We start from the raw sequence: 7653 nt of genomic DNA, 5'->3' as shown, positions 1-7653 counted from the left end.
AAGGCCACCGGCATCAGGGGCTTATCTACAGCATTCTGTAATGCTGAAGATAATCCCCAAATGTATCTTGGAACATAAGAAAAACAGGTTAGATTATACTCACCCAGGGACAGTCTCGGTGCGGTTCGGGTCCGATGAGTGTTGCGATCCGGGTCTGGCGCCTCCCATCTTCATGCGATGTCGTCTTCTTGTCTTCCTGCCGTGGCTCTGAAGCAGGCGTACTTTGTCTGCCCTTTTGAGGGCAGAGCAAAGTACTGCAGTGCGCAGGCCGCCGGGCCTCTCTGACCTTTCCCGGCGCTGCGCACTGCAGTACTTTGCTCTAACCTCAACAGGGCAGACAAAGTATGCTTGCGCTGGAGCCGCGGCAGGAAGACAAGAAGAGGACGTGATCGTATGAAGATGGGAGGCGCCGGACCCGGACTGCGGCACCCATCGGACCCGAACCGCACCGGGACCGCCCCTGGGTCTAATCTGTTTTTCTTATGTTTCAGGATACATCAGGGGCTTATCTACAACATTACAGAATGCTGTATATAAGCCCCTGATGCCGGTGGCCTTAGCTCATATACGATTTTTGGGGTGACAGATTCCCTTGAAGCCACCGCTAATTGGATGCAGGGCTCATATGACATTAAAATTTGAGCCCCCGAAATGCAAGTGCTGACAATGCTGGAACCGCACCAGCATGGGAGGTTTAAAGAAGTGTTTATATTTTAAAGGGAACCTGTCACCCCCAAAATCGAAGGTGAGCTAAGCCCATCGGCATCAGGGGCTTATCTACAGCATTCTGCAATGCTGTAGATAAGCTCCGATGTATCCTGAAAGAAGAGAAAAAGAGGTTATATTATACTCACATGGACGGTAAGAACCAATGGGCATCGTGGTCCAATCTGGGGCCTCCCATCTTCATAGGATGATGTTCTCTTCTTGTCTTCACGCTGCGGCGCAGGCGTACTTTGTCTGCCCTGTTGAGGGCAGAGCAAAGTACTGCAGTGCGCAGGCGCCGGGCCTCACTGACCTTTCCCGGCGCCTGCGCACTGGAGTACTTTGCTCTCAACAAGGCAGACAAAGTGCACCAGAGCCTCAGCGTGAAGACAAGAAGAGGACGTCATCGTAAGAAGATGGGAGGCCCCGGACCAGACCACGATGCCCATCGGACCGTACCGCAGCGGGACCGCTCCTGGGTGAGTATAATTTAACCTCTTTTTCTCATCTTTCAAGATACATTGGGGGCTTATCTAGAGCATTATGCCGGTGATTTTAGCTCACCTTCGATTTTGGGGGTGACAGGTTCCCTTTAACAGGACTAAACATGAGGAATGAGAAGTCAAAATCCCACACAGAGGAGAAGACATTATTATACCTAGAGTGTGAAAAATGAATTACTGGAAAATAGTATTTTGTTGACCATCAAAAATAACTCTATACTATATACTCTATACTAAACTATATACGTTATTGACAAATTGTACAAAAACACATAACAGATAGATAATTGAATGAGAGAGGGAAATTACTTCAGAACTTACTATATTTCTTGGACTATAAGACACGCTTTTTTATTAATTTTATTAAGAAAATTACACAATAGTTTTTAGAAAGAGACACCAGTAGAACAAAGATGTTTTCAATGTTACATGGTATCATTATATATTATTGTTGTACATAAAATACAATAAAGTTGTCATCTTCTTCCAAGGATTCGATTTTATTTTTCATTCAAACTAATACAACTCCCCCTTCCTGATAACACTCCAGATAAATCTGTATTCATACTATTATTTTTTGATAATGTGTATACATTAGAATATTTGCCATTCAGTTATCCTAATTAGTTTGCATGTGTCCTGGCCCTACTTATATCATGTAACCTGGATGGATGATACTACAAGTGTTCATGAAGCCAGAAATTGCCATATGTTCTCTCTCAGGAGTACTCCAGATAGTAGGCCTGCAACATTCAACCAGGATCCCCAGATGTTGTCAAATTTCCAACCAAATAATATTGTTTTGCTTATTTATTAACTCATTAACTGTCGGTGGTTCAGCGTCTGGCCAATGTTGTGTAATAAGTTTGCGAGCTTGATACAATGTCTCCCCCGGAGGAAGGCTTGAGCGCCGAAACGCGCGTTGGGGGCGGTGGGTCGCACGGGGCTCCAGACATCAGCAGGTAAATACTATGATTCTCTGATTGGGTTCGTACTCTTTTCACTATTTCGGATGTGGTATACAGCCCTTCTGATCTCTGTTTGTTCTACGGTGTGCACTTGTACATTGGTTCTTATACTTATGCTGGCTATTGGCACACTATGGAGCAATTTTAATTAACCCTTTATATTTATACACACCTGCTGGTGCCTGGCCCCTTTGTGTGGTCCCACCCATGTTTTGGCTAAACCCCTGTCATATCCCATGTACTTTTATGTATTTATTTCTATAAAGTTATATATTTTTACATATTGATTCGTGGTGGTGCGTGTTCTCTATTTGAGTTATTGTCGATTTTGGCACTGAATCTTTTTCCGATTTTCTCCACATTGTGTTGCATATGGATTTTGGCCTTGTATGTATAGGCTCTATAATGTTCACAAAAGACCTACAGCCATTGGGGATTCAAAACTTCCATAATCAGCCACGCATCTGCCTCCTATTTTAATGTAGCTGTCAGGGGATGGTCTCCCATGTGAGACTGTGAGAGTTTCAGCAGGATAACTCCCAGCAGTTGACTGGAAGCCATCTTACAGGTGTAGTAATTATACTAAATAGCTCTGAACATCAAGCTGAGGGCATTTAGTATATGCTTGTGCTGCCCCTTTAAGAATGAGGGAGTGTGCGTACTAGGTGCGCCGCTGGGTTCTGCAGCGCTCACACAACCAGGAAGCAGGAGAATGCAGATGATTGCGCCGAGGGTCTGGGGCAGTAAGCTGGCATCCCAGCATGGAGGGGGAAGGGGACACCATGCAGGTGTGCTGGTAGTAGCACTACAAACACACTAGCCGTCATGGACTAAAATGTTTCAGGGCATGCAAGGTCCTGATCCTCATGCCATCACATGTCAAGGCCCGTTAGAAGTAAACCAATATCCATCTGGATGATCCAGAGGAGGCAAGGGAGAAAGTCATGTGGTCAGAAGAGACAAAAAAGAACTTTTTGATATCAACTCCTTTCGCCATATTTGGAGGAAGAAGGATGACTACAACTGTAAGAACACTGTTCCAACCATGAAGCATGGTGGGGGAACATCATACTTTGGGGGGTGTGCAGCGCCCTGCTAGGGCTGTAGGGTACTCGGCATCGGGTCCGGTCTCCCTTAAAGGGGATGTCACGGTGGCTGCAACCCAGTCCGTGGCCCTGGGCGCCCAATAAAAGGGGAACGGTCTTTAAAGGGATATTGTAAATGAGTCTGTCATGACGCCACCTGTGGTGTTCGGTCAATAGGGGGACTGACGCTGCTTTAAAGGGGTCCTCTGGGGGATGTTGTTGAAGCAAAGTTGGTAATGCTTCCCACAGGTGAAACGAAGTTCCCAAGGGTCCTATAGTGTATAGCGATGATGTTGTATGCCAGGCAATGAGTAAAGGACACAAGTTGTGGTTTACTGTAGTTGGCAGGCCACAGTCCAGGGTACCAGGCACGGATGGTGATGCGGCCCGGTTGGCTCAGAGGCAATGGGAGGATCCCTTTTCCAGTTGAGGTCCGTGAGCCTTTCCAACTACGTAGCACTGTTCTATGTGAGGTCCCTGCTGACTGAAGCTTACTGGCAAAGTCCTCTTTTCCCCTGTCCTGGGACAGGTACCTGCATGACGGGCAGCTTGAGCCATTTTTCTGTTCCTTTCCTCTGAAGCTCGACCACATACAACCTTTCGGTTCTTTCACCTTCCACAGGCTGCAGCTCCCACGTGGCTGCTGGGCCTCTCTGTCTGCTCTCTCAGACTTCCTTCTCCTTCTGTGTCTCTCCCAGACTCGCTAACTCCTCCTCCAGACCAGGACATATATCCATATTTGAGGGAAGCTCCTCTAAGTCCGGGTCCTGAGCTCCCCCTCCTGGTCTGGATTGGAATATGTTGCAAGTGAGTGCCTTACCTGATAAAGGGAATTCCATTGCCTCTGAGCATGATATCACCCATTCCGAAAGGAAGGCAACATCACTGCAACAACCGGTTACCTGGGGCGTTTCAGGTGCTTTTCTGCAGAGCAGACAGGACAACTTCACTGTTTTGAATGAAGGATGAATGGGTCATGGATCGCAAGATTTTGGCCAACAACCTCCTTCTTTCAGAAGGTGCATTGAAGATGGGTCGTAGCTGGGTCTTCCAGCATGGCAATGACCCAAAACACACAGCAAGAGCAACTAAGGAGTGGCCCCGTAAGAAGCATTTCAAGGTCCTGGAGTGGCTTGGCCAGTCTCCAAACCTGAAACCAACAGAATATCTTTGGAGGGAGCTGAATATCAAGGACTACAGGAAATGTCTGACCTCCGTAATTTCAAACAAAGGATTCTGTACCAAATATTAAAGTTATCCACCACCCTAATTAATTTCATTTTTTATACATTGATCTGTGCCAGTAAATGCATCCATACTCTTATTATAGATATATATCTTTATCATGCAGATAGCATCACCTGGTGTCTGCCAGATGCAACTCTGATGTTTATCAATGACTTCTTGTCCCCAGGCGTACTGTGTTCTAATACTACAAGCTCCATCATGCGTTGCAGTGGCCCGTGAGCCAGCACTTAGCACGTCTTCTCCATTTTCCACACATACTACTCCCTGCCTCATCACCATATATATATATGTGTATACGTAGACATATGCACACACATTTCCTATTCTTTTGTATGTTTGGCACACATGTCAGATCACCAAACAAAAGTAATTATTAGACAAAGATAACACAAAATACAGTTTTTACATGAAGGCCTTTATTATTACAGGAAAAAGAAATTCAAACATACTGGGCCCTGTGTGAAAAGTGATTGCCCCCTAAACCTAATAACTGGTTGGGCCGCCCTTAGCAGCAACAACTGCAATCAAGTGTTTGCGATAACTGGCAATGAGTTTCTGGAGTTATTTTGGCCACTCATCTTTGTAGAATTTCCGAGCATGAACCGCCTTTTTAAGGTCATGACACATCTCAATCGCATAGCTCCCAACCGTCCCGGATTCAGCTGGACTGTCCTGTCCCATCTCAGCTGTTCTCCCAACTTCTATACTCACTTCTCCGATGTTTTCATTGCTCCCATAGCTCCTCCTCCTTGGAGGGCGGGGCTGCTTCTCTCTTCTGAGTGCATAAATTAAATGTAATATTCAGTTCCTCTCCCTCCAATGATTGATCTCCCCAGGACTATGAACTTCCATCTTAGTGTCTGCAGGCTGTTGCTTTACCAGTGAGCCAAAGCTCACAATGCTGGAGATGGGAGAATTTGGTCATATTGACCGCTATAATGCCGACAATGCACTCAGAAGCAGAGTATACACATCCATAGCAATACATTATGTATGCATTTGTGTTCAAAAGTTTACCTACCCCTGCAGAATTTTTGCTTTCCTGGCCTTTTATCAGAGAATATGAATGATAACATCAAAACCTTTTCTCCACTCAAGGTTAGTGGTTGGGCGAAGCCATTTATTGTCAAACTACTGTGTTTTCTCTTTTTAAATCATAATGACAACCCAAAACATCTAAATGACCCTGATCAAAAGTTTACATACCCTGGTGATTTTGGCCTGATAGCATGCACAGAAGTTGACACAAATGGGTTTGAATGACTACTAAAGGTAACATCCTCACCTGTTACAAATACCAGGAAAATTGTTCAGGATGCAAAAAAAAACAAACCACAAATAACATCAGGTGAAATACTAGACTCTCTGAAAACTAGCGGTGTGGCTGTTTCAAGATGCACAATAAGGAGGCACTTGAAGAAAAATGAGCTGTATGGTCTGGCCGAGTCACCAGATGAAAGCCATTACTGTGCAAATGCCACAAAGTATCTCGCCTACAATATGCAAAACAGCCCAGAGACAAGCCTGAAAACTGGAACAAGGTAACTCGGAGTGATGAGACCAAAATTGAACTTTTTGGCCACAACCATAAACGTTACATTTGGAGAGAGGTCAACAAGACCTATGATGAAAGGAACACCAATCCTACAGTAAAGCACAGAGGTGGATCACTAATATTTTGGGGATCTGTAAGCTACAAAGACACAGGAAATTTGGTTAAAGTTGAAGGAAAAATGAATGAAGCATGTTATCAGCAAATACTGGAGGCAAATTTGCACTCATCAGCCTGGAAGCTGCGCATGGGACGTACTTGGACGTTCTAACATGACAACGACCCAAAACACCAGGCCAAGTTGACTTGTCATTGGCTACAGCAGTACAAAGTGAAGGTTCTGGAGTGGCCATCTCAGTCTCCTGACCTCAATATCATTGAGCCACTCTGGGGAGATCTCAAGCAGTTCATGCTACACAGATCAGGAATTTACAGGAACTGGAGGCTTTTTGCCAAGAAGAGTGGGCAGCTTTACCATCTGAGGAAATAAAGAACCTCATTCACAACTACCACAAAAGACTTCAAGCTGTCATTGATGTTAGAGGGGGCAATACACTGTAAAGAATGGAGTATGTGAACTTTTGATCAGGGTCATTTGGCTTTCTTCTGGCAACTTGACCATGCAGCCCATTTTTCTTTAAGCTGCTCCTTATTGTGCATCTTGAAACAACCACACCGCTAGTTTTCAGAGAGTCCTGTATTTCAGCAAATGTTATTTGTGGGTATTTCTTTGTATCCCAAACAAATTTCCCTGCATTTGTCACAGGTGAGGATGTTACCTTTAGTAGCCATTCAAACCCATTTATGTCAACCTATGTGCATGTTATCAGACCAAAATCACCAGGGTATGTGAACTTTTGATCAGGGTCATTTGGATGTTTTGGGTTGTCATTATGATTTAAAAAGAGAAAACACAGTAGTTTGACAATAAATGACTTCACCCTACCACTAACCATGAGTGGAGAAAAAGTATTGGTGTTATCATTCTTATTCTCTGAAAAAAGGCCAAGAAAATTCTGCCGGGGTATGTAAACTTTTGAGCACAACTGTATAAAAATGTATTTTTATGGTGCCTGTATACTGAGGTGAAGAAAAATATTTTTTTGTTTCTAGAAAAGTATTAAAAATAATAAGCAATTACAAAAAATGCTTTTTTTTCCCCTTTAGGCTCCCAGATCTTGAACCCATGGCCTCACCATAACTGACAGGTACTTTCAGCTGCTGAGCCACAAGCTCTGGTGAAGGCACTGGCAGAATTCTGTGTACTTGATCTATGTTCCAGGCTCTGACTACAGGCAGATTATACTGATAGAAATGCACGGCTGTGTACAATGGATGTCTGTGTGTCCAAGAGGAGAATAACAGATTTTTTCATCCTATAAAATTATTAAAAAATAGTACTGAAAACCACTTGATAATGAAAAAATAATGCCATTTATAATGCTTTTTTTTAATAATAAGCATCACAAACCAGTAAATAAAACTGACATATGTGTGTCAATATAATCATAACGACCCGCACAACACAGTGATCAGATTATTTACAGGAATCGGTAAATTATGGGGAAAAAAGGCGTAATTGATATTTTTCT

The sequence above is a fragment of the Ranitomeya imitator genome, chromosome 2 (assembly GCF_032444005.1).
Source record: "Ranitomeya imitator isolate aRanImi1 chromosome 2, aRanImi1.pri, whole genome shotgun sequence".
Taxonomy (NCBI): domain Eukaryota; kingdom Metazoa; phylum Chordata; class Amphibia; order Anura; family Dendrobatidae; genus Ranitomeya; species Ranitomeya imitator.
This window is presented reverse-complemented; position numbering follows the sequence as displayed.